The sequence below is a fragment of the Protopterus annectens genome, chromosome 13.part0, assembly GCF_019279795.1.
Source record: "Protopterus annectens isolate FY-2018-M chromosome 13.part0, PAN1.0, whole genome shotgun sequence".
Lineage (NCBI taxonomy): Eukaryota > Metazoa > Chordata > Ceratodontiformes > Protopteridae > Protopterus > Protopterus annectens.
Window position 1 is genome coordinate 1,307,476,829 of NC_056747.1, and position 26,312 is coordinate 1,307,503,140.

General features: G+C 41.3%; 1 protein-coding gene and 1 long non-coding RNA gene across 2 annotated transcripts in view; one reads left to right on the forward strand and one right to left on the reverse strand.

The window, feature by feature from the left end:
- Positions 1-26,312, reverse strand: part of DUSP3 (dual specificity phosphatase 3) — a 720,871-nt gene that overhangs the window by 2,089 nt on the left and 692,470 nt on the right. The gene's annotated exons all lie outside the window — the stretch shown is intronic.
- On the forward strand, positions 7,328-25,993 carry LOC122788275. Its single transcript, XR_006362626.1, has 3 exons — positions 7,328-7,411; positions 13,906-13,910; positions 25,983-25,993. It is a non-coding gene; the product is annotated as an uncharacterized LOC122788275 (long non-coding RNA).

The window sequence follows — 26,312 nt, forward strand, 5'->3', positions numbered from 1 at the left end:
ATTTGCTTATCATGTCACTGGGGGCTTCCGCATCTTTACAGCAATGATGCACATTCTTTAAAACAGCAACAGTTATAATAACCATATGTGAAATGTAGATCACTCAAAAACTGAATACTCTCCGAATACTTTTGCTAAAAACTATGCTCTTTTGAAATACATCTGTTCCCTTTCAGTTCTTCTATGGCTTCTCTCCTTACACTTGATGTCCAGTTAACTATTTGCATTCCACTGCCCTAGTCCCACATTTGGTTTTACCCCTCAGCTTAAAAAGCATTTGTTTTTCTCTTTCTACACATGCCCTACAGACATAATCTTCACTGCATACTATATTAACCTGTCTAAATTCTAAATTGTCTTCCTCCTTATCAAGATGACCTTTATGCTGTAATTCTTGCATGAGGCTGTCTGCAGTTTGTTAACTCTATGGCATTTACAGCCCCTTTAGTTACATCCTGAAAGGAGTACGTATGTATATAAACACCACACGCACACACACACACACACACACACACACACACACACATATATATATATATATATATATATATATATATGTGTGTGTGTGTGTGTGTGTGTGTGCGTGTGGTGTTTGTATACATACGTACTCCTTATATATATATGGGTCTATATTAGAATACCAAACTTTCAAAATTTCACGTGTTCTAATATCAAACCTATTAATCGAAAATGTAAAACATAGAACATAAAGAACAGCAAATTTTTTCCTAGGGAAAACATCCGCTGTCCCAAAACACATACACACAACACAAGCACACCAAACAAACAGCAATCCACACACATACACCTAAACTCTTACACCTAACCCTACACTAAACTATACATACACCACTAACTATCCACTTACCTTAACCCAAACCCTAACCCTATGGTTCGTCACTATCGCACAGTCACCTCACCCGCGCCCTAACCCTAACTCACCTACCCCGCCCTAACCCTCACGTCCACACAATCGCACACTTACCTGAATCCAACCCGTAACTTTCCACCACAGCGCTGAAAATACCGAAGCAACAGAAATGGACAACCAAATTCTTTCCCTAGGAAAAAATTTGGTTTTCTGTTTCTTCAATGAAAACGGGTTGATATTAGAACACTCTAAATTTTGAAAGTTCAGTGTTCTAATATAGACCCTATATATATATATATATATATATATATATATATATATATATATATATCTGTGTGTGTGTGTGTGTGTGTACACACACACACACACACACACACACACACACACACACACACACACACACACACACATATGTATATACATACAGTGTGTGCATGTGTGTTTGTGTGTAGTAGGAGTGCGAGGGGGGTGAAGCCCCCCTGCAAAACTACTTTCTAAGAGTTAATAGCACTTTTTGATATTCTGATGAGGTAACTGGAAAAAGCTAAATGTGGAAATGTTAAAAAGAAGAAAAAAGAAAATGGGGACGGAGTAATCAAGACATGAAGAAGGCCGGCAATGAAAAAGTGAGGAACAATATATTTAGGAAAAAGTATCTGAACAGGCTCAAGATGGACAGGGTAAATACTCTGAGTGTAATGCATTGCAGGTATAAGAAGATGAGAGAATACCAGAATATGGGAAGAACACAGATTACAGATTTTAATGAGGACATGAGGATGGAAGAAAGGTAGAAAATGAGCAAGGAAATTCTGAAAGAAGGTAAGAAAAAGAGAAAGGGAAATAAAGAGACTCAGGAATCTGAGAGTTAACATTTATTTTATTTAACATTTGTTAACTGGGAAAGTCCAACTTGGAACAAGGCCAATTTTCAGTGGAGGCCTGGGGAGAAACACTCCAGATGCATGCCTTTGTACATGGGAGAAAACCCACACGAACGCAGGGAGGACATGCAGACTCCACACAGAAGACACCCCAGCCAAGAATCGAAGCAGAGAACCTCTTGCTCTGAGGCGACAACACCACCGCTGCAGCACTGCACCTCCCATGTTAATAAGAAATGAGAAGTATGTATTACGAAGCAACAGCAGCAAGTTTAATGCAAATAACTAAATAAATAAAAATAGTAGAAAGTACAGTTGTGTAAAGTCTTATCATAGGAGTAGATGTCCCTGTCTTCACTGCTGCAGTATACTTAACAGATGAAATTTTCTGTCATGGAAGCCCGACGTCCGGCCAGTCTACCATAGACTACAGATGCTTTAAGATATACCGAACATTACCCAAATACTCCTTGTGTAGCATGGGTCTATATTATAACACCGAAGTCTAAAAACATTGAATGTTATAATATCAAACCCATTCAATCTAAACACCAGAAAAATGAACAGTCAGAATAGCGATTTTTTTCCCAGGGAAAAAATTCGCTGTTCCAACAAACATACACACAAGGTAAAAGCACAAGCCAAACCAAAAACTCCTTACTGCAGCAAAAGGAAGGTCCCAGCAGCCAAGCACAAGCCCACAAAAAGCCAAGGCGTAGTTAGTAGCTAAGTCCACAATACGAACACTTCTTTATTTAAAAACAGCAAACAGCAAAAATAACGTAAAGCGCTTTTCATCTCACTGGTAGTGAGACTTCCTCAGACAAAGTTTCAAGTGCAAAGCAACTCTTTAAATACCCTACCCAATGTCTAATTAATACTCCTTCAATTAATTCATTGAATTAATACCAACCATTTCAATGTGATAGCTTTGCAATTCAGTGTCAAACAGTACTGCAATCCTGTTTACATTCACATTTCCAAATGCAATGCTTCAGTCAATAATCTCAACATTCCGGACTTTACTACAACAGCTTTAAACCTAAGGTTCTAACAAACCTTCACTAAAACATTAAATCCATATTCAATTTAGTATAATTTCAAACCTTTACAGTTAGCTGGAAACATAACTAGTTAAATACAGTCCGTTACAACTGATACATTCACAGACTGAAATAAAACAGTTGATGTTACCTGTCTGTCCATACTCGGGTAGTAACCAACATTCTTTTGATAATTACAATATCCAAACTGGAAAAATATTTTTTGTCATTTAGTCATAAAAAGTAATTGAATTGTTTCTATCATTGTTGACTAATTGTTACAATTCACCTCCACCTTGTCAGTTATGAGTGTACATAACAGCACTACGTAGTGGAGTCTGCATTTAAAGCAACAGTACTGTACTTAATAAGCTCCACTGTAACCTATTCCACACGAACACCCAAAGCCTGGATAGTGACATGGTCAATTAAACCCGTAGCAATTGGTTGTTCTAAAGTGTTTCACACTTTAAAATAAAATCCTATGCCAATGTTAAAAACTCTTAAACTTCCAAATATATTAAAAATGTTAAAAATGTACATAAAGACCCCTTCAACTACACATAAACATGTGACTGCACATAAGTACATATGTCCTACAGACGTTAAAAATTAACAGTTTCAATTCAACCATAGTGATATAGAAAATGTTCAAAAATGTCAAGAAATAATATAAATATGTTTGCTGAATAAATGTATTGGACCTAGTCCCCAATCCCTAAGAAAGGTGTCCCCTCAGCTATTGATCACTGTTATCTTACTAGACTTTTCAGTTTTAATATACATTTGAGTGAATAATATTCATTCAGTCCTGGGTACTGGCAGGCTCTGGTCCGTATTTGCCACATTAATTCTAATTTTTCCAACATCAAAGAACTAGGACCTCTTCTCATCTCATCCACCTTAATTGAGTCTATAGCTCTAAATTTAAATGAATGTGTAGGACAGTCTAGCGTATGTCTAGCAATTGCGCTGTCCTGTTTCAAGGTTCGGGTGCTGTAAAGATGTTCATACACCCTTTCCTTAAATTTCTGGTCTGTTTTCCCTATGTAGAAAACAGGGCAATTCTGGCAGCACTCCAAATAAACCACACCTTTTGTATTACAATCAAAGCTCCATGGTTGGAAAGGTGGCCTAATGGTTATGGTGTTTGCCTTACAAACACAAGGTGCAGGGTTTGAGTCTCACAAGGGATAATTGGCTAAGCTTAAAATGGCTCGCAAGGGTAGTTAGCTTAGTACTAACCTATGGTGTTATATAATCCACCCCTCCGATGTTGAATCTTTCCCCTATGCCCATGTATGGACAATATGTACATCTACCACATTTGGTCATACCTACTTTTACTATCCTTTGCCTGTTTTCTTTCTTTTTTGATAATAAACACTTAAGGTTGTTACTCCTTCTAAACACTACTTTAGGGGGGAGTCTTTCAGTTTACAGGTCAATACAGCATCTGGTCTAATAATCTCCCAGTTTTTGTAGATGATCTCTCTGATGTTATAACCATCCAAGCTGAACTTTGTGATTAGGTTGACCCCAACCAAAGAAGCTTTTTCTGTGATTTTATCACTAATTTGGGAGTCCTGTTGACCTAATTCCTGTATGTCAAACAGGATGGGTTGGTAAAGGCCTCTCAATCTTTTCCCTTTTACCTCCTCGGTTAGTTCCCTGATCAGTTTTGTGGGATATCCTCTTTTGGAGAACATGTTTCCTAACCTATCACATTCTCGTGAAAAATCATCTTCCCTAGTCACCATGTGGGCAGCCCTGACTAATTGTCCTTTTACAGATCTCCTTTGGACCAAAGGGTGGCAGCTAGTAAAATGAAGGAAGGCATTAGAATATGTGTCTTTTCTACAGATGTTTGCAAAATAGCTGTTTTTTGTAAGTCCTTACTCAATAAGACATCGAAATAGGCAATGTTAGTTTAATTATATGTGAAAGTAAATTTTAAAAATGAAGTTGTATTATTAAAGCAGGACACTAGATTTTCCGCCTCTTTCACTTTCCCATCTATCAGTATAAAAATGTCGTCCAGGTACCTAGTATAAAATTGGATTTTATTTATAATATTAGGTACCTTGAACACAAATTCCCTCTCCCAATATGCCATGATCAAATTAGCGAAGCTAGCCCCGCATGGTGAGCCCATGGCTATGCCTGTTGTTTGGGCATAGAATTTTCCACCAAATGTAATGTAGTTGTTTGATAAAACCAGTTCTACCATTTCTGCCTAGAGACTAATTTCATCAGATGCTCCTAGCTCATGTAGTAGCAATCTAAGCCATTCAATCCCTTCTACATGTGGGATAGACATGTAAAGATCCTTCACATCAATTGTCAAGTAGTTCAGATTATGTCTGAACTTCAACTTTTGGATGTTAGCTAAAAATTACCAGGAATCTTTAGAAACCTGTGGCTGTGACGTTACATATTTTTTTCAACGGAAAGTATATGCATTTTGCACAAGCGTATGTTATACTTCCCCTAGCATCCACTAAAGGACTCATTGGGGGTCCGTTAGGTGAGAAGGATACAAACAATTGGTAAATCTTCCTGAAATCTTTGGTCCAATGGAAACAGAACTGCAGTTGTCTATGCACATCCAACAGATGGAGCATATGTTCTCCCTTATTAGAGAAATTTGGAAGGAATATTTGGAGGTTAATGACCTGGCTAATAGACTTAGAAGCCACCTTATGCAGAAAAGATGGGTTGGTCTGTAAGGAAATCCTGTCTTTGTGGAAAACCAGGTAAGGGGGCTTGGAGGAAAGAGCCCGGAGTTTGGATACACATCTAGATGATGTAACAGAAACTAGAAAAATAGTTTTCCAGGATAAAAACTTAAAGTCTGTCTTGGCTGAAGGTTCAAAGGGGCTTTGGGACAGAACTAGAAGCAGGACAGTTAAATCCTTTACTGGGGACCTAAGCAAGAAGTTGCCTTTGAGAAAGGCCTTGCATAATTTAGAAGAAGCTAAGGAAGAATTATTTTCACCAAAATGGAAATTTGAAACAGCAGCCAGTTGCACCTTAATCATAGAGAAACTAGCCCCATTATTGAAAACTGAAGCTAAACACTCAAGCTCAGCTGGTATAGGGGCAGAAAAAGGGTCCAAATCTTTCTGAGCCCAGAATGCAAATCTCTTCCATTTACATCTGCAAATTTTCCTATTAGAAGCCTTTTGAAAAGACAATAAAATATGACAGACTGGAGAGGAAAGCCTGGGCTGTCTAGCAATCAGTAGAAGTGGAGAAAAAATAGTTATGTACTCACCATAACATTCCATCTGTATTGTCCATTTTCATTTTTTCCTCATGTGGGTTCGGATCCGAGCATACAAACTACATATAAAGATAGAGAGGCTAACCAGAAGCCATTTACGCTTCAAGCTGGGAGCTAGTCATTACCAGTTCAGAGTACTGCTGTTTGGCCTTACTACAGCCCCCAGAGTGTTCACCAAATGTATGGCAGTGGTAGCAGCTCACTTGAGACAGCAAGGATTCTGAGTGTTTCCATACCCACATGACTGGCTCATCACTGCCCTTAGCATGTGTATCTACTTCTACAAGCAAACTATGCAGTTCTTCAAACTTGTTCTTTGTTAGGTGTTACAGTAAATTCTGAAAAGTCAAACCTAGACCCCCCTCTCAAGAATTGGACTTCATAGGAGCAAACATAAACACAACTGAGATGGTAGCACGCCTTCTGTCACTAAGAGTGGTGAATATAAGAGATATAGTAAGAAAGTTAGTACATAATTCAAGGGTAACTGCTCGAACAGTACTTCAGGCCTTGGGTTCTATGGCAGCAGCAGTAATACTGGTTCCTCTAGTGAGACTTCACATGAGAGTATTACAGTGGCTTCTCGCTGTACAGTGGTCCATTTTCGTCAACCCATGTCAGGTGCGATAAGAATTACAAACACTTGCAAGAGGGATCTGTCATGGTGGATTCACTCAGAACAGCTTACTCAAGGTCGCCCCTTTGTCCACCCACTTCCCAGGGCCACAGTGACCATGAATGCTTCCCAGACAGGGTGGGGGGGGGGCATTATCTGGGAAGAACATTCCAAGGCACATGGTCTACTCAACAAGCCAAGTTGCACATAAATGTTCTGGAGAAGAGAGTGGTTCTACTAGCATTGCAAGCCTTTCAGATTGCTCTCCTTTGCAGAAAAAGTGTGATTCAATAGGACATGTCAGTGGTCTGGTACATCAAAAAGCAAGGGGGAACCAAATCATATACCTTATGTCGAGAGATGCTCAGAGTGTTGAGCGATCTCGTCCGACACCGGTTTCTGGTAGCAACACACATTCCAGGTAAGTCCAATGTGATAGCAGACAAGTTGAGCAGGTCCATTAATATGCCTCATGAGTGGTCCCTCAATCAGAAAGTGGTGGAAGACATATTCCACAAGTGGGGCCAGCCTAGCTGAGACTTTTTTGCGTTCCCTCTGAACAACAAATTCAGCAGCTACTTTGCCCTGATCCCCTCAGGAGAGGAGTCCTCGAGGGATTCAATGGAAGAGTACGATCTCTCAACTAAGATCGCCCACTTTTTAGACCGACATATGGTTTTCCCACTGCTGGAGTTTGTATCTGTGAAAGAGGTAAGCCTGACCGGTTATGCTCCTTCTGGATAATGCAATCCATTCACTGAATTCCTGAGCAGCGCTTGCATTCTTTGGTTATTCCACGTGTTAGAGGACAGTTGCCTGGTTTTCTTTTCTGTTGGTAGTAGCATGGAGAAAAGGACCACCTGTTATTAAGGGTTGGAATATAGTTAACTTGCAACACGGCTTTTATCAGTTATTACTAAAGATCATCGACTTGTTGTGGTGTATGAGATATGCAGCTGCTGGTGAAAAACTCCCAGGTGACTAGTGAGAGTTAGCTTTGAAAGTGACGTTATGGTCTGAAATGAAACTTTCTGACATATCATGGGTGAAGAGAGGTTTATGCTAGAGATAATGTAGTATTTGTAACATGAATTGAAGCCTTATTTTAGAAACTTCGAGAAACTGTTCAGTTGTTTATATACCTGTTTCTTATGTACCATATCAATGAAATAAAATACAAGAACTCTGTTGTCATTCAGAAAGCAGTGTAGAAAAAACTCCTGCATTCTCTTAGGCTTACAGTATTAGATTGGTTTTAAGGACTATGTTATTGTCAGCACCTCTGATAATGTCAGGCATATTTAACTAACTAGTCAATACCTGTCATCCTCTTATTGTTAAGAACTCTGGACAATGTCTTTACGAAATGGGGGGTGGGAAAGGTCCAAACATAAGTACAGATTGTTATAAACTTAGAAAGTTGCTAGAGTAACAGGGTTTGAGTTAACATAAATCCCAAACATAGTGACAGATTGTAAACATTGCTCTTATAAACTTAAAAAGTTGCTAGAGTAACAGGGTTTGTGTTAACATACAATTTCTAAAGAATTTGAAGTCTGAAACTCCATTGTATGTATTATTTAGTGACATCAGTCTTCAGATCATCCCAGTGATTTGCCAAAAAAAAAAAAAAGCACAGATTTTATGAGGACCAGACCAAATATATGAGGTAAAAATCTGGACAGTTGATGGGTATGGGTGCTTGAGGAAACAAAACGGTGTGTGTACATGTGTCATATTAAAACTTTCCATTTAATCATATGCATTACAAATTCTGACTTAAATTTTTTCTTCAAAATTGTGCTTAGGAGGGTTAGTTGAAGATTATGATAAGCATCTCTGTAAGGTGTGCAGTTCTGTCTAAACAGCAGAATGCTGAAAATTACAAATTCTGGTGGGGTTGATACTTGAATTTGCTCATGTATTTTAAAAGCATTAATTATAGTTGTCAACTTGGCAAATGTCAAGTTTTGCTGACATTTTAATTTCTTTCGGTTCCTAGGCAACAGACGATTTAAACAATTTCAAGCCTACACTCTGCAGTCCCATTACTATATCCCCCCGTCCATAAGTCATTGGGTGGCTAGACCTGAGGCCAATGTTTATACCTACCTATGAACCTATAATAGGAAAGTCACCCTGGGGATCACTTCTGTGGTTCTGCTTGACAGGAGCACAGGAAAATAATTTTCTTGGGTGGCGAACGCCAGGGTACATTTTTGGCTAGGCTTGTATAGGCCCAAGGGCCAATAGCCTAGTACCTACCTATGAACCTATGACTGGTCCCCGGTCTCTTATATGCCTTTCCCCCAACCCTATTAATCCACAAATTTCTTCGGAAAGCGAACAGGTTGAAGACTGAAGTAATCCTCACTGTCCCGTTATTGGCTCTGACAAATCTGCTTTACTTTTCTGTGGCCTCACCTATGGAAGAAGCAATGGATTCTGGATCCAATTCCGGACCTCCTGTCACATTTGACAGAAATGCCTCATCCGAACATTCACAGTCTCAAGATGACAGCTTGGTATCTCCAATTCTGCTGATAGCCAGACAACCTATGCTCTCTTCCCTGGTGTGCCACATCCTACTATCCTCCCATAGACTGTCTACACAAAAGTTGTATAACAGTAAATGGAGGAGAGTCATACATTGGTCTCAAAAGAACGATGTAGATACTTTTTCGGTTTCTATCCACGCTATACTAGAGTTTTTGACAAAGTTGTTTAATGAAGGAACAGCTTATTCTACAATAAAAGTGCAGCTAGCTGCAATCTCTAACTTTCACACTGGATTTGATGATTCCTCCTTTGCATCACATAAGCTATGCAAAGCCTTCAAAGATTTTTCACCGCCTTGGGACTTAAATTTATACTACAGAAAATTATACACCCTCCCTTTGAACCAATGGCTACCTGTCAGCTTAAATTTCTCTCTTGGAAAACTATTTTGTTGGTAGCCAACATGTCTGCAATGAGAATTTCTGAGATTCAAGCATTGTCACTCATACGCCATATTTGATTTTCACAAAGACAAGGTCACTTTACGTACTAATCCTTCATTCTTACCAAAGATAGTTTCAGAAAGTACTATCAATCAATCCATTAATCTGCCAGTTTTCTTCCCAAACTTCACTAATAATGGTGAATATTTGCTCCATTTGCTAGATGTTCATAGACAACTACACTTTTACTTCCTAGAACAAAGGACATGAGAAAATAAAATCAATTATTTGTCTCCTTCTCATAAAATAGACTGGGCCTTCCAGTTACCAAGGTGACTCCAGCTAAATGGATTACGGACTACATCTCATATTTACAAGAGTCAACGTTTAGAGCTCCCAAAACCTGTTCAAGCTCACTCCACTACAGCAGTGGTTACCTCTTTAGTTTTTCAGTCTACAACGTCCATGGATGAGACTTGCACAGCAGCAACCTGGGCTATCCCTCATACATTTGTTACTCATTACAAGCTAGATTTGATCTCTAGGGGTAGGGCCTCCTTTGGTTCAATGGTTCTGAAGAATATCCTTCCATAAGGCCACCCAGGAAAAAGGTAGCTGGGGACTCTGCCTCACATTTGAGGATAAAATTAAAACTGACATCAGATAAAATAGTTAAGTGCTCACCATAATGCTCCATCTGTATTGTCAATTTTCATTTTTCCTCACAAACCCAGCCACCATCCCCCTGTTCTTTTTTTTTTCTTCTAGATAAGCAAGTTGACTTAAATTTGTTTACTGGCTATTATGAAAGCCAGAAATGGTCTTACCTTTATTTGCGGTAATTTCCTAATCTATTATTTTCTATGATTATAAGCAGACAAAATCTGCTGTTATTGGGAGAGAGGCATTACATGTAACGGAGGGCACTCGAGAGCTTTCTGGTTGCCACAAGCTATTGCAATGGCCGAGTTGGATCCGAGGGCTCATATCCAAATCCACATGTGAGGATAAAATGAAAGCTGACAATATCAGATCATGCGGTCAGCTGAAAGTCATCCCTGTTGGGTGAGATAGGAGGTCTGGCCTATCTAGGATGGATGCAGAAGATGAGGCCACAGGAACTGAAACCAAATCTGATGAGGCCAAAAAGGGGCAATGAGGATAATCATGCTCTTCAAACAGTAAGCTATCTGTAGAAATTTGGGGATTAGAAGTAACGGGGGATAAGCATAGAAGAGACCGGAGGGCTAATCATGGACTAGATCATCTTTTGGTGACTCCCCCGGTGAATGAACCAGGGAGAAGAAACTGCTGCACTTGTTCAAGGAAAAGTGAAAAGATCACAGCATGGCTGGCCCCATCGATGGAAAATTCTCTACATCACTATGACACTGAGAAACCACTCATGTGGTATCAGAATGGATGCGCTTAGTTTGTCTGCAGTCAGGATAGCCTTCCCCAGTATGTGCACTGCTATGAGAAAGCGTCTGGAACAAATCACTCATTGTCACACTCTCATTGCTTCTTGACATAGCAGATAAGATTCGGTTCCTTCCTGTTGGTTGATGTACCAGACTACAGACATATTATCCTTCTCAATAGCAATCATCCCAGATGGGAAAGTTTCTTGAAAAGCTTCCAACACTAGGAGGACTGCTCTTATTTCCAGGACATTGATATGTCCCTTGGCCTCTTCTAGGGACCATGTACCTTGGACTGTCCTTCCCATGAAATGCACCCCCCACCCAAGTCGGGTGGCATACATGGTCACTGTGGCTGTGGGCAGGGGGAGAACAAAAGTATGGCCTTGAGAAACATCATCTAAGTGAAACTGTGATGCCCGTGCACTGGCCTAGCAATCAAGGAGCCTCAATCCTCACCACTAACACCAGTGAGGAGTGTCCATATAGGGAAAGGATATTAAATACACACACAGTAAAGTACAATTTCCCTTAAGAGCACACAGAGATCACAGTCAGTCTGGGGCTGGTTTCTCCCTTTCTCTCTAGGTCCCTAATAAGACTCCCCACTGGCACAGCTATAGGGTCCAGATTTCAGCCTAGTGGGCAAGCTAAAACCTTCAGCACCCTTTCTGTCTGACCAGTGCTTCATGTCCCTGCCCAAGTAACTGACACACACACATACTTCGAGATAAGAGTTTATACAACAACACACAGACACTCCTGGGGAAGGCTGGCACAGGTTCTCCAGCTGTGCCCCTTTTACCCAGACTATACGGAAGAAATCACTGCCACCATCCAGCTGTTCCTTAAGAGTAAGATTAAAAAAGATAGGATATAAAAAATCCACCTTTTCGAGGGAAACAACAATTTTAGACATCACTACAACTAGTCTTCCCAAAATTATAAAACACATACTTATCACTATGTGTGCCCTCATTAAATTCTACATCACTAAGAACTGGATTGATAAATCCACAATTTCATGGGAAGACTTTCATAACCTTGCTATTAAATTCATATCCTCCCATAAGCTGGTAAACACCTCTAAAAAATAAAAGGAATACTATCAAAAATACTGGGGATATTTGCTGGACTTAATTTTGAAGATTTAAAAACAGACGCCACTTCAGCCCAAGCATACAAGCTTCTATAGTAAGTTTTTACGATAACGATTCTTAGTCTAAAGGTTCCAGCAATTTATCATGTAATTAATTATTTACCTAGTTAGAATTAACGGAGTCTGTTTATTTCACATACACATGTTAATATAAGATGCTCCCGTTTCCATCCTCTGCTTCCTGCTATGAAAACTTAACCTAAGTGATGCGACTTCTACTGTATATAACGTATGTAGTTTCTAAAGTTTTGTTTGTTTTCTCACTCCTGTTTGTAGTTTTTTTTTGTTACATTTTTCTTTTCTTGTAACTGTTGTTATATTCATTGATGCTAAATCTACTTTTGTTTTTCCTTTTATTTGACTGTATATTAAAAAACTCCGTAAAACGTTTTTTTGAAAAAAAAAAAAAAAAAAGAATTGACTTATTAGCTTTGTTACAGCAGAGTGCCCTGTTGTCACATTTTTGCAGTTCCACATTTAACACCATTTTTCCCATTTAAGAGAACAAGCATGTGGCTTATATTAATATTTACAAATGACAGAATTATCTACAAAATTCTATCTGGCTAGGCTGGCAGCCTTCACTTATCTTCACACACCCCCCCCCCTCCCCCGGAGAACTCAAGCTAGTTTTTCAAGTGACCCTTGAGAAATGTTACTTGAGAAGGTTAGGTCTATCTGAGTATACCTTACCCCAGTCCCTGTCTTGAGAACCCATCTGCATTGGCATTCCTAATCCCACTGCAGTGCTACACTGACATATCATATGCTTGCAACTCTAGGCTCCATCTTAGCAACTTAGCATTTTGCTGGCTGGCTTTGTTTAACCATGTTAGAGGATTGTGATCTGTCACTATACTGAATTTTCTTCCATACAGATAAGGCTGAAGTTTCTGCAGTGCCCACACTATGTCTAGACATTCCTTTTCTGCAGCTGCATAGCATTCCTCCCTGAGTTGGAGCCTATGGCTGAGAAAAACCACTGGGTGCGCTTCTCCCTCTGAAGAAATCTGTCTAAATACAGCCCACACCCCAGGACTTGAAGCATCCACCTACACAACAAATGATTTGCTGTAATCTGGACTGGCTAACACAGGGGGTCCTCCCAAAGCTTCTTTAAGCTTCTGGAATGCCTGCTCATATGCTGTGGTCCACACTACCTTATCTGGCCTGTTCTTCCTTGTCAGGTCTGTGAGGGGAGCAGCTATGGTACTATAACTGGGGATGAACTTTCTGTAGTACCCTTCTGTCCCTGAGAATGTCCTCACCTGCTTTTTGGTAATAGGTGCAGGCCATGCCTGAATGGCTTCCACTTTGGCAGGTTCTTTATTTATTTATTTATTTATTTATTACTTATTTTACATTTGTTGACCAGGCTAGTCTAACTGGATACGTGTCCATTTTCAGTAGAGGCCTGGGGAGAAAAGCTCCAACACACACACACAATACAATATAGAATGTTGCAACAGTCCAAGCTTAACACAGCTGTTGTTAATAAAAATACAATACTCATAATGAGCATAACACAAACAGTAAAGGTAATTTACAAAAAGATGTTACTATATACATATATACATAGATTTAAATTGCAATATCATGGTCTTTTTGGTTCATTAAGGATAAGTCATGTAGTTAGTACAGTAGAGTAAAAGGTGAAGAGTATTCATTAGTACAAAGAAAGAGAGTTAGTCAGGGTTAGTACAAGGGCATAATCAATGTGTACTGAGAAATAGTTTTAATTTCTGAAAAGTGTTACTGAGGACAGAGATAAGAGTTCAGTGGGTAGTAGGTTCCAGTGCTTTCCAACAGAATTAGAGAACAGAGAGTCTCCTGCCAAGTTGTTGGAGCTGCTAGTACAAATAAGTAGTTTATTTGAGGAGCGTACATTTTTAAGATTGTTGTAAGGGGTAATGAGGCTAGAGAGTACAGGAGCATTGGTGGGTTGATACAGGGTCTTATGGGCAATAGCAAGCTGGTGAAATTGAAGCTAATTTTGAAACTATAGCCATCCTAGTTGCTTTAGATTAAGACAATGATGAGTTCTAAAAGGAGAGCCAGTGGCAAATCTAGCAATATTATTATAGGAGATTGCCAGTTTGTTGAGGTTATTTTTTGAAAGATTAGTGTATATGGGTGAAGCGTAGAGCAGAGTGGAGATTAAGTGAGTTCTGGCTATAGCGGTCCTGGCTAATGGTGTAAGAAAGGGTTTGATTCGATAGAGGGACCCCAATTTCTTGTTGACTGTTTTTATTGTGTTGTTAATATGAGTATCAAAGTTAAGGTTGTTATCTATTGTTATTCCTAAGAGTTTAGTGGTTGGGTCAGGAGATATGAGAGTGCCATTATTAGATACGAGTGTGAAATATGCTGGGGTGGACTTTCGGGTTGGAGTAAAAAGTAAAAGCTTAGTTTTTTGGGGGGTTTAGGAGGAGGCAGTGGTTTAGAAACCATTGTTCTACTGTATTAAATGCTTTTTGGGTAAGGGACTGTAGTTCAGTTGGAGAAGTGGCTGAACAAATTATTGTGTAGTCGTCTGCGTATTGAATACAGGTGGCTTGAGGAATTGCTGTGTGTAGGTCATTAATAAAAATGGAAAATAGGAGTGGGCCTAATATGGAGCCCTGAGGAATACCAAGGGAAATGGGGAGGTATGTAGATAGATTATTATCCCATAGTACAGCCTGTTGTCTGTTGTCTAAGTAAGATTTGAACCATTTTATGGCTAGGGGTTCTTGTGAAAGGGATTTCAGTATACTTAAAAGGAGCTGGTGATTAACCACATCGAAAGCTTTAGATAAACCAATAAAGACTGCAGAAGAAAGAATATTGTTGTTACGGTTTTTGTTAATGCAGTCTGTAAAGGATAGCAGGGCAGTGATAGTACTGTGGAATGGTCTAAATCCATGTTGACAGTTGGCAAGTAAGTTATTTTGGATTAAGTGGTTAAGTAGTTGCTTATGGATGCATTTTTCCATTATTTTTGCCAGTGGAGAGAGTAACGCTACAGGACGATAGTTTGAAAAGTCATTAGATTTCCCACCTTTATGTAGGGGGATAATGTGAGAGATTTTCCAGATAGTTTAGATAGTTCTTTCACTTATGGTTCTGTTAATCAGTATGGAAATGGGACAGGCTATGGCTTTAGCTCCTTTTTGCAGGTATTCTGTTGGTAGTTGGTCAGCTGCGGGGGTGGTAGGTTTTAGTTTTTGGAGAAGGGAGCAAATGAAGGAAGTAGAAACTGGTTGTAACTGAAATGATGGAAGTGGGCTAGTAGTAGAAGTAGGCAGATTTGAGGTACCTGGAGATAGCTGACTAGCAAGAGTTTGGATGGCGTCTATGAAGAGAGAATTGAAGGCATTGGCAGTTTGTGTGGGATTCTCAATGTTAGAGCCTTGTGGGTTAGGTGTAACAGATTGACTTGGGTGTAGTAATTTGTTAATGCTAGTCCAAAACATTTGTGGTTTCTTTTGGTAAGTTTGCTGTAATTGGAAGTAAAAGTCTTTTTTATCTAAGAGGATAGCTTTTTTTGTATTATTTCTAAGTTGTCTAAAGTTTTGGTGGTCTGTAGGAGTCTTAGTAGTACGCCATTTTGCCCAGGATTTGTTTCTAAGAAGAATTTTTTGCCTAGTAGCTTTTGCGAGCCATGGGGCAGGTTTAGCCTTATTTCTAATAGAGTGTGATGGGACATGATGGTCAAGGATGGCTAAGACTGTGGAATTAAAGTATTCCACTGCTTCATCTAGTTGGAGGGATTTTAGTGATAACCAATTACACTGCTTGAGGTCTGTTTGGAAAAGGTTAGGGTTAAAATGTTTTTTAGTCTGTATTGTCCTGAAAGTATTTAGGTAAGTTAAGCTGGTTTTATGTCTGATAATATAAGTTAGTGAGTGGTCACTTAGATCATCTGGGAGGGTTACTACTTTGTATATTTAATGAGGAGTATTAGTAAGAATCCAATCTAAGGTGCTTTCTTTGTTATTGGGTTTATTAATCCTGGTTAGGGAGGTTATAGTTTGTGAGAAGCCATATAGGCTAATATGGGTGGTAGGGTGTACAGTACTACAGGACTTCCAGTCGATATTAAAGTCTCCAAGGACTATAGTTTCTTGTGGGAGATTAATAGAAAGCCAGTTAAGGATATTTTCAAGGGTATTAATGTTATTTCCAGGAGGAAGGTAAATACAAATGATATATATGGATTTACATGTGTTGACCTGACATTTAGAAATGAGGATTTCAGCATTATTGCCCAAAGGTGGTCTCAGGTTTGCAGTGGTAACTTGTAGCTCTGCTCTGTAAAGGACTGTTGCCCCCCCTCCCTTTTTGGCTGTGCGGTCTAGTCTCAGGATATTGTAACCAGGTGGGGTGACTTCATTGTCTTTAATTGTAGGTTTTAGCCATGTTTCAGATAAACACAGGATGTCAAATAGGTGGACATCTAGAAGGGTGTGGAGGTGGGCAATTTTGTTGTTAATGCTACGTATATTGAGATGTGCTATACAGAGTGAGTTAGAAGGTCTAGTAAGGGCTTGGGTACTAGCGATGTTAGGGTTGCTTTGTTCAGTGGCAAGAGTATTGTGTGGGCCGAGGTTAGGATGAATGACCCCATCTAGTAAGGAGTGGAGGTATATTCTATTTATAGGGTTGTGAAGCTTACAATAATAGTAAAGTGATTTCCTAACATTTAGATTGATATACTTGATGTGGGCCAGTCTATGACACTTGGCTTGCAGGTAGCAGGGTCTGGATGTGATGTTTATGTAGTTTTGAGAGATAGCTAGTAGTGGTGTGGAAGTGAATTTGGAGGGGAGGAGAAGGTTGGGGTATAATGGTTGTTCACAGGAGGTTAGCAGATACGCAACAGTTAGAGGAGGTAAGAGTGAGGCCAAGAGTAACATTTTTATTTGCCTTGGGATGGGTAATATAGCCATTATCCTAGTTTAAAAAGTGGAACAAAATGGAAGGTAAGGTAGTATCAACAGGTGAGGAGATGTAACAAGGAGGGATGGGAGGTAAGGTAATATCAACAAGTGAGGTGATGTGACAAGGAGGGTTGGGAGTGCTAATGAGGTAGGCTGCTAGATTGGAGCAGATGTGATGGGGGGTGTGGTTAAGAGGAATAAATGTAGGAGCACTGGGGTGTGGGAATTGGGGGCAGGGTAGGGGGGCAGACTGAGCCCGCAGGCGACCGGAGCGGGTAGAGACAAGTGCGTGAAACAGCCAAGGTGAACAATCAGTGGAATGCTGACTGTTAAAGGTAAGTTAAGTTGAGGTAGGTGTAGCATGAATAAGAAGTAGAGTGGAAGAGTTCCAAAGAGGATAGTGGGTGATTACAGCAAAACAAGAGGTGTATGAAAGAACGATAGTAGCAAGGTATAGACAGCAGACTTGTAGAATAAGTATTTTCTGGGATAGTGGGATAGACAAAAGATAGGGACTGGAAGGGTGCCACCTAGTGAACATGGAAATGTATTACTGCAGTAGTATTTTCTGGGGAAGGTTGGTCTAGGGCTAAATAAGATGATCTGTTCAGCTAGGGGAGGTAGTAATAAAGGAAGTCTGGGGCTATATTTTAACTAAAGGATACAGAAGGGGTATGGCTGCTGACTGACCAGGCTGAGAAGCTTTTAATTACAAACAACAAGGAATAAGCATACTACAAATTAGCTTTACAGCCAGTATGAGGAAAACACATACTTTCTTCTGAGAGCAGTTCAAAAACAAGACAGCAAGCAGACAGAAAGAATAAACAAAAACCTTAAGTTGGTTCAGACAAAAATGCTTAAGCAAATATATAATCTGCCACAATTATATATTCATCCCACAAAGCTGGTTGTAGTACAGGGAAAGATAAAAACATTATGCATTTAAACAGTCATACAACGTCAGAAACTATGGGATAATTAACAACTAGTTTGGTCTGTATCCATCTTTGGTACATTTCTATAGTCAAAGCATGGCTAAATAACTCACTGAATGCTACAGACCCAAATACAATTGCAGTTAAGGTAGATCTGTATCTAGTTTGGTACATTTAAATAGTAGAGACACTGTAAAAGAACTCACAAAATACAACAGGCTCTAGTATAATTGCTATTAAACAGTTTGTATATGTGTTAAAAACAGTCTTATCAGTTCAGTGTTTATCCAGCTAATGGCTAGTTGCGGTCACATTTCATGGTCCTATCTTAAGTAAAGACGCCTGCTAATGCAATAATATAAATCGCATAATCCTAGTGTTTGTAAGGTGCTTATTAAAAATATCTAAAGCATTGCAGAACAACTTGGTTTTTTATGCCATTTACCTGCCTAGAGGAGCTGAGTTAATTAGCATTACACACTACGCATTTGCAGAGACCTGAGGTATCTAGAAGCTGCTCCACATGTGTGGTTAAAGTTTATGCGTCATTTGGTAGACGCGCATACTATGCAGGCGATAAACTAAATAAAGATTACTCCTATGTCCGCTCGTATTGCCAGGAGTGCAAGCAGTCATAAGTAGATTCTGGCCTGATCTTACCACTCCCTACTCTATGTCCCAGGTAGGACACCTCTGCCATATCCACCTGACATTTGCTCGGCTTAATGGTCAACTTTGCCCTCTGTAGTCTGCCCAGCACCTCCATGACATGTTGAAGGTGCTCTTGCCAGGAATAGCTGTCGATGGCAATATCATCTAGGTAAGCAAGGGCAAACCCTCCTGCTTCTGCTAGGATATGATCTACTAGCCTCTGGAAAGTTGCTGGGGCATTCTTCATCCCAAAGGGCATCTTTGTGAACTCATGCAAGCCAAAAGGAGTCACAAAGGCTGACTTCTCTCTTGCACTGGGAGTCAAGGGCACCTGCTAGTAACTCTTGGTAAGATCAACGGTTGTAAGATACTTAGCCCCACCCAACTGCTCTAGGGCCTCATCTGTCCTAGGCATGGGGTAAACATCTGACTCTGTGTGACTATTTAATTTCCTGTAGTCCACACAGAACCTGGTACTGCCATCCTTATTTGGTACCAGCTCCACTGGGGAGGCCCAGGGACTGTTAGAATCTTGAATTGCCCCTAGTTCCAACATCTCCTGTATCTCCTCCCTCAGAGTCTGTTTGACTCTCTCAGGAACCCTATAAGGGGCCTGCCTAATAGGCCTTTCGGGTCCTGTATACACCTCGTGCTGCACCAGGTGGGTGCACCCTGGTTTCCCAGTGAACATGTCCCCAAACTCCTGTAACACTGCTCGGATTTCTCGAACCTGGGTAGGAGATATCTGCTGGGACATTGCTCCCACTTCCACTGAGGTGTCAGTCCAAGCCTCACTAAGATCAGTCACCAGATCTCCCTCAGACTCCTCCTGCAATCAACTGCAAATGCTCAGCACAAGGGCCTCCCTATCATGGTAAGTTTTCATCATTGTTAACATGGTATAATTTGTGCCCCTACCTTCTGCCTAACAGTTCCACCATGTAGTTAACATAACTTACCTTTCTTACCATCTTGTAGGGTTCCTCCCAAGCTGCTTGCAGCTTGTTGTGTCTGACAGGAATGAGAATCATTACCTGCTGCCCCACAGAATACTCTCTAGCTCGAGTATTCCTGTCATACCACACCCTTTTCTGTTATTGGGCTTCTGCCAGGTTCTTCTGGTCCAATCCCATGAGTTCCCTGAGCCTTGTCCTGAGGTTTAGGACATATGCCACAACAGACTCCTTGTGAGATTCACACTCACCTTCCCACTCATCACAAATTAAATCTAGAGGTCCCCTCACCCTATGCCCATACAGCAACTCAAAGGGTGAAAAACCTGTGGATTCCTGGGGAACCTCTCTGTAAACAAACAACAGATGGGGCAAATATTTGTCCCACTCTCTCTTAAACTGATCTGCAAATGCCCGTAGCATGGATTTGATTGTAGTGTTTAACCTCTCAACGAGACCATTAGTCTGGGAATGGTAGGGGCTGGTCTTCAGGTGTTTCACCCCACAGTACTTCCACAGACAAGCCAGCAGGTCTGACATGAAACTGGCACCTCTGTCAGTCAGTATTTCTTTTGGGAAACCTACCCTGCTGAAAATCTCTAACAAAGCATTTGCCACCTTTTCTGCCTCAATGGAGGACAAAGCCACTGCCTCAGGGTATTGTGTAGCATAATCCACTACCACTAGGATATACTTTTTCCCTGTGGAACTTGGAGATACTCAGAGGCCCCACAATATCGATAGCTACCCTCTGAAATGACTCCTCAATCAGGCAATGGCATCAAAGGAGTTCTCACTTCGTCTCCTGCCTTACCTACCTTTTGGCACTGCTCACAGGTCCTGCAGTAACCTGTTACATCTCTGGAAATTCCAGGCCAATAGAAGTTCTGCATAATACGTCTCTTTGTACGTTTTATGCCCATATGACCTGTAAAGGGAATATCATGGGCTATGGCTAGAAGTGCCAGATGGTAGGCTCTAGGCACTACCAACTGCTATACCCTCTCACCTTCTAGCCCTCCCTCAGGGGTCCACTCTCTATACAGTAACTCTCTGTCCCAGTATACAGATTCCCCCTTCCCTTGAGAATCAGGTGACTCACTAGCTACTACCTGTCTCAGGCCTTGTAATGTAGGGTCTGAGAACTGAGCCTGTCTCAACTCCCTCTTTGTAACCCTTCCCAGCTCCCCTTCCACAGGAAGTCTGGCATCATCTGACAGCTGTGCCTCACTGTCAGTCTGGGTACTACTACTCACATCTACCTTTGCAGTCACGCTGTCCAAGGCAACATTAGTACCCACAAGCAGCTGTGGCTCACATTCAGTCTCACTGCTACAGAGTAGCTCTCTTCCCGAAGTAACCACCTCACCAGTCCTGGCTGCAAGGATGTAGTTTGTCTGGGTTTACCCCAGGCTACCAGACCCACATGCTTGCCTACTAACCTGACTGCATGTAACTGCATAAGCACATGGCACTGCCTCATCCAAATCCTTCCCTATCAGGACATCTGCAGGATGGTAGCTCGGTACCCCTGTTGTCTCAAGACAACCTACTATTGGCATTTTGTCTTCCCCACTTACTGGCATGCTCACCTTTTGTTCCCCACCTTGCCTCTGTGGATATCTGTATGCCACATGGCCCCACTGGTTGCATTCAAAACATTTAACCCTAGGTCCTGGACGTGTACTTGGACTAGTGGCTTCCCTGCTATTGGCAGATTCTGTTGGGGCAGTCTGTGCTGCTCACCATGGGTTCCTTTAGACCAATGAGCAGTACTGGGGGTCCCTCTCCTGTGCAAGGATGCCCTGTTTGCTAGGTATAGGTCTCACTTCTTCCCCAACTCATCTGAAGTAGCAGCTAACCAGATCCCTATGTCCTCAGGCAAAGTGCTAAGGGCTTGTTCCCTCACCAAAAGGTCTGCCAGCCCTTCATAAGTGGTGACCTGACATCCACTCACCCACCTATGGAAATAAGTGCTCAGTTCAGCAACATATTCATACAAGCTTTCATTTGCCTTCCGACTGTGCTCACGAAACATTTTCCTATATGTTCCAAGTGTTAGCTTAAAACATTCTAACAAGTGATTTTTAACAGCAGTAAAATCAAAACATTCCTGATCAGAAATTTTAGACAACACAGTTACAGCTTTATCATGGAGTAAGGGGGTCAGGAACTGTACCCAGAGCCTTTGGTCAACATCATAATGTTTAAATACCCTATCAAACATATGAATGAAACTATTAAAATTATCTCCCTCTTTAAACTGCGGAAGAAATTTACTGACCTTTTGTGCTTCTGAGGTCCAGTTACTCCCTTCCCCATTATCTCCATGACTCTGGCAAAGAGTCAGCATCTCCTTCTGATGCTGCCTCTCCTTTTCTTCAGCTTCCAGGCATAGCAGTTTCTCATTCTCCTCAGCCTGCAACCATCGCAGTTTCTCATTGTCCTCACTTTCTAGATGCCTCAGTCTCTCAGCTGATTCTAGTTCCAAATGTCTGGCCTCCAACTCAAGTCTCTTTAGCTTCAGATGGATTTTTAAGTCCTCTGCAGAAAGGTTGGGCTGCCCCTTCGCTGAGTGTGGAACATCTCCATTGCCAGTCTGATTGTCCTCCTGGTTGCTGTTTTCTGATGCAGCTGTGACCAAAGCTGCAATCATGTCTGCCTTAGTCAGGTTTCCATGCACCAGTCCCCTAGCCTGGCACATCTCAGCCAGCTGGCTCCTTGTCAGCTTTCCATACTCCTCTGTTGACATACTGCCTGCTCTCCCTGACTAACTAAGCTAACAAAAGAAATAAAACAATTGTAATCTGAACTCTTGAGTATTCACTGCATGGCTGATTTAGAGTACAAAACACCTTCAGCGATCACTGTACAGAAGCTACAGGAATTCACTCTACCCACACCACTACAAGCCAATTAGTATTTGCCAACCAATTAATATGTGGTATGGATATCTCACCACTGCCAAACAATTAATATGTGACGCCCGTGCACTGGCCCAGCAATCAAGGAGCCTCAGTCCTCACCACTAACATCAGTGAGGGTCATCGATATATGGAAAGGATAATAAATACACATAAAGTACAATTTCCCTTAAGAGCACACAGAGATCACAGTCAGTTTGGGGCTGGTTTCTCCCTTTCTCTCTAGGTCCCCATTAAGACTCCCCACTGGCACAGTTATAAGGTCCAGATCTCAGTCTAGTGGGCAAGCTAAAACCTCCAGCACCCTCTCTGTCCAACTAGTGCTTCGTGTCCCTGCCCAAGTAGCTGACACTCACACACACTTTGTGTGGTTGTATAAACTCTTATCTCAGACACTCCTGGGGAAGGCTGGCACAGGTTATCCAGCTGTGCCCCTTTTACCCAGACTATATTGTAGAAATCACTGCCGCCACCCAGCTAATATTTATCAGCTACTCAAAGGCCCTTATGAAGGGTGTCCAATTACTACTGTGCAATATTATTATCCAAATGGTAAGTGCAACCAAACAGTCAAGACTTATTTGGAGTGACTTGGTACAGTATCACGATATACATGGAATGTACTCTTAGAGCTTAAATTATCTCTATACAGAAAACAGCCACAGTTGAAAGTTTTAAAAATATTTAATAATAAATAATAAAAACACAAGACAACACTTCTTACTACACAGTGCTAGTCAACAGTTCAGAGATCACACAGAAATACTTAAAATAATACAGTAGCAAAAGTTCTGACATCACAGAAAAACAAATCAGTCTAATATTCCTATTCCCTAAAATTATACTTACATCTAGAAACAGGCAGTGCTGGTGATGTTGGATGTTCCCAAGACAAATACTCTAATGCCCTCATTCTTTCTGTCCTTAAATTAATAACACAGTACCACTGATTCATTTCAGATTACATCATTTCTTTCTGGCTGCCAGGCTAACAGATTCTCAGAAGTTAATAGCCCTTGATCTTGCAGCTGGTCAGGAAGCCAGAACAATAAAAGAATTTACACATGCAAATTCTAGCAATTAACTCTGGTCTCAAGACAATAGCCAGAATTCCTTCATCCAGACATATCGGCTCCAAGTTTTGACATCAAAGAATTGACTTTTTAGCTTTGTTACAGCAGAGTGCACTGTTGTCACATTTTTGCAGTTCCACATTTAACACCATTTCTTTCCCATTTAAGAGAACAAGCCTGTGACTTACATTAATATTTACAAATGACAGAATTATCTACAAAAGTATATCTGGCTAGGCTGGCAGCCTTCACCTATCTTCACAGAAACCACCAAAGAAGATATTTTTTGCAAGATTGGGTAATCTTCACTGGGGCGAACAATGGCTGCTGAAGAATGGACCATTGCACTGAAAGAATCCACTGCAGAATTTGCATATGAAACTTCACTAAAGGAACCAGAGTGATTACTGCTGCCATGGATCCTAAGGCTTGCAAGATTAGTCATGTTGGAAGAGAAGAATGTGAGATCACTTATGTGACCTGGGATCTTATTGGTGGAAGAGATGCTATTTGATTGACTGTGTCTACAAGAGAACCTATGACCTCCAGACTCTGTGTAGGTGTGAGCTGTGATTTGGTATAGTTGACTGTCATGCCCAGGCAAAGATACAACTGGAGCAAGTAGTCCATTGCTTGTAGAAGTAGATGCCTGGGTGGTTAGGAGCCAGTCTAGGTGCAGAAACACTCAATTCCCAGAAGTCTCCGGTGATCTACTACCACCGCCATCCACTTGGTGAACGCCCTGGGGGCTATGTTGAGTTCAAAGGGCAGTGCTCTGAGCTAGTATCTTCTAGAGTGCCTGTTCATTTTGATACGATAGTACACATCTTGAAGATCGATCAAGCACATCCAATCATCCTTTCGCAGCCGGGGCAAAATGGACTGAAATGACACCATTCGGAATCGTGAATATTTCACATACTGGTATAATTTGCTGAGATGCAGAAGGAGTTTCAAGTCCCCTGTCTTCTTTGGCACTATAAAAAATCTTGAGTGGCTTCTGAATCCTATCTGGTCTGTAGGGACCTTCTGAATGACTCTTTTTTTTTTCTACCAGGTTTTCTATTTCAAAGGTTGCCGCCTCCCCCGATTGGGTGGAACATTGGGAATTCTTTTCATTCTGAAGGGGGAAGTTGGGAAACTGGTATGAAATAACCTCTGGACATAATTCTCTGCACCAAGGAAACTTTTGTGATGGATGCCCCGGTATCGGGGTGCAGAGACAAATGCCCCTGAATGCCTCCAGACAGCAGCAGTGCATTTCAGGTGTGCTGGTAGGGTTTGTCTGAAAAACAGTTTAGGAAATTAGAAGTTATGTACTCTCCATAACGTTCCATCTGAGTAGGTAGTTCATTTGTCTGCAACCTGTGGGTTACGGATCCGATATCGGATCCGAGCCAGCAACTTGTTTCAAGCTAATGGATCTGAGCTCCTAGCTCCTCCCTTCACCCATAATCCCCTGCTAACCCTCCATGACCTCAGATCGAGTTTGCCCCTCAATATATATCCAACAAAAAGATATCTAACTACTAGTAGATCCGAAGAAGGCCAGGGGGAAGGAGGGGGGGGGGGTGGTTGCAGACAAATGAACTACCTACTCAGATGGAACGTTATGGTGAGCACATAACTTCTAAATCTGAAGTAGGATGTTCATTTGTCAGCAACCTGTGGGACAGAGCCCCAGCTACCTGCACCTTGGGTGGCCATCATGGAAGGATATTACGAAGCACCGCAGAGCCAAAGGATGCTCTCCCTCTAGAAAGCACATCTAGTTTGTAGTGGTTAATAAATGTATGAGATGAAGCCCAAATGGCTGCAGAACAAATATCATCCAATGGAACTCTAGACTTGAAGGCCGCAGAGGTAGAAATGGAGCGGGTGGAATGAGCACAAACTCCTTGTGGTGCGGGTCTACCCGAGGCTTGATACGCCAGTAGGCTACATTGGGAAATCCAGCGAGATAAAGATACTTTAGAGATAACTTTCCCCAAGTTAAATTTGGCAAAGGAAACGAACAGCTGGTCGGATTGTCTATGGCCAGCTGTCCTATGAGTATAAAAGTGAAGCTGCCTATGAACATCTAATGAGTGCAGCTTGTACTCTCCCTTATTCTGATATTTAGGGAAGAAAACCGGTAAATTTATGGATTGATTTATGTTGGTTTCTGATGCTATCTTGGGAAGAAAGGAGGGATTGATCCTGAGGTACACTCTATCTGGGTGAAAGATCAGGTAAGGAGGCTTCACAGAGAGAGCTTGGAGCCACCATAGTAGCGCCCTCTTGCAAGCCTTGCTGATAGCAATGGGATGGTGGAGAGGAAGGGATAGAAAGGACCATTGCACTAACAGAGTCCATTGCAGTACCCACATGTTCAAACGGGCGCATGGAAGGAGCATAATTGCTACCGCCATGGAGCCTAGTGCCCTCAGGACCAATTCCGCTGGTGAAGCCTCTGAATGGAGGATAGCCCGCACATGAAGTTGTAAGTTCCGGATTCTCTCGGAAGTTAGGAAGGCTCGCAAATATCTGGTGTCTATTCCTGCGTTGGAGCCAGTAGAGATTTGCCGACGTTGATAGTAATGCCTAACTGTGGGGCTAGATGGAGAAAGAAGTCTCTGGCTGAGCAAAG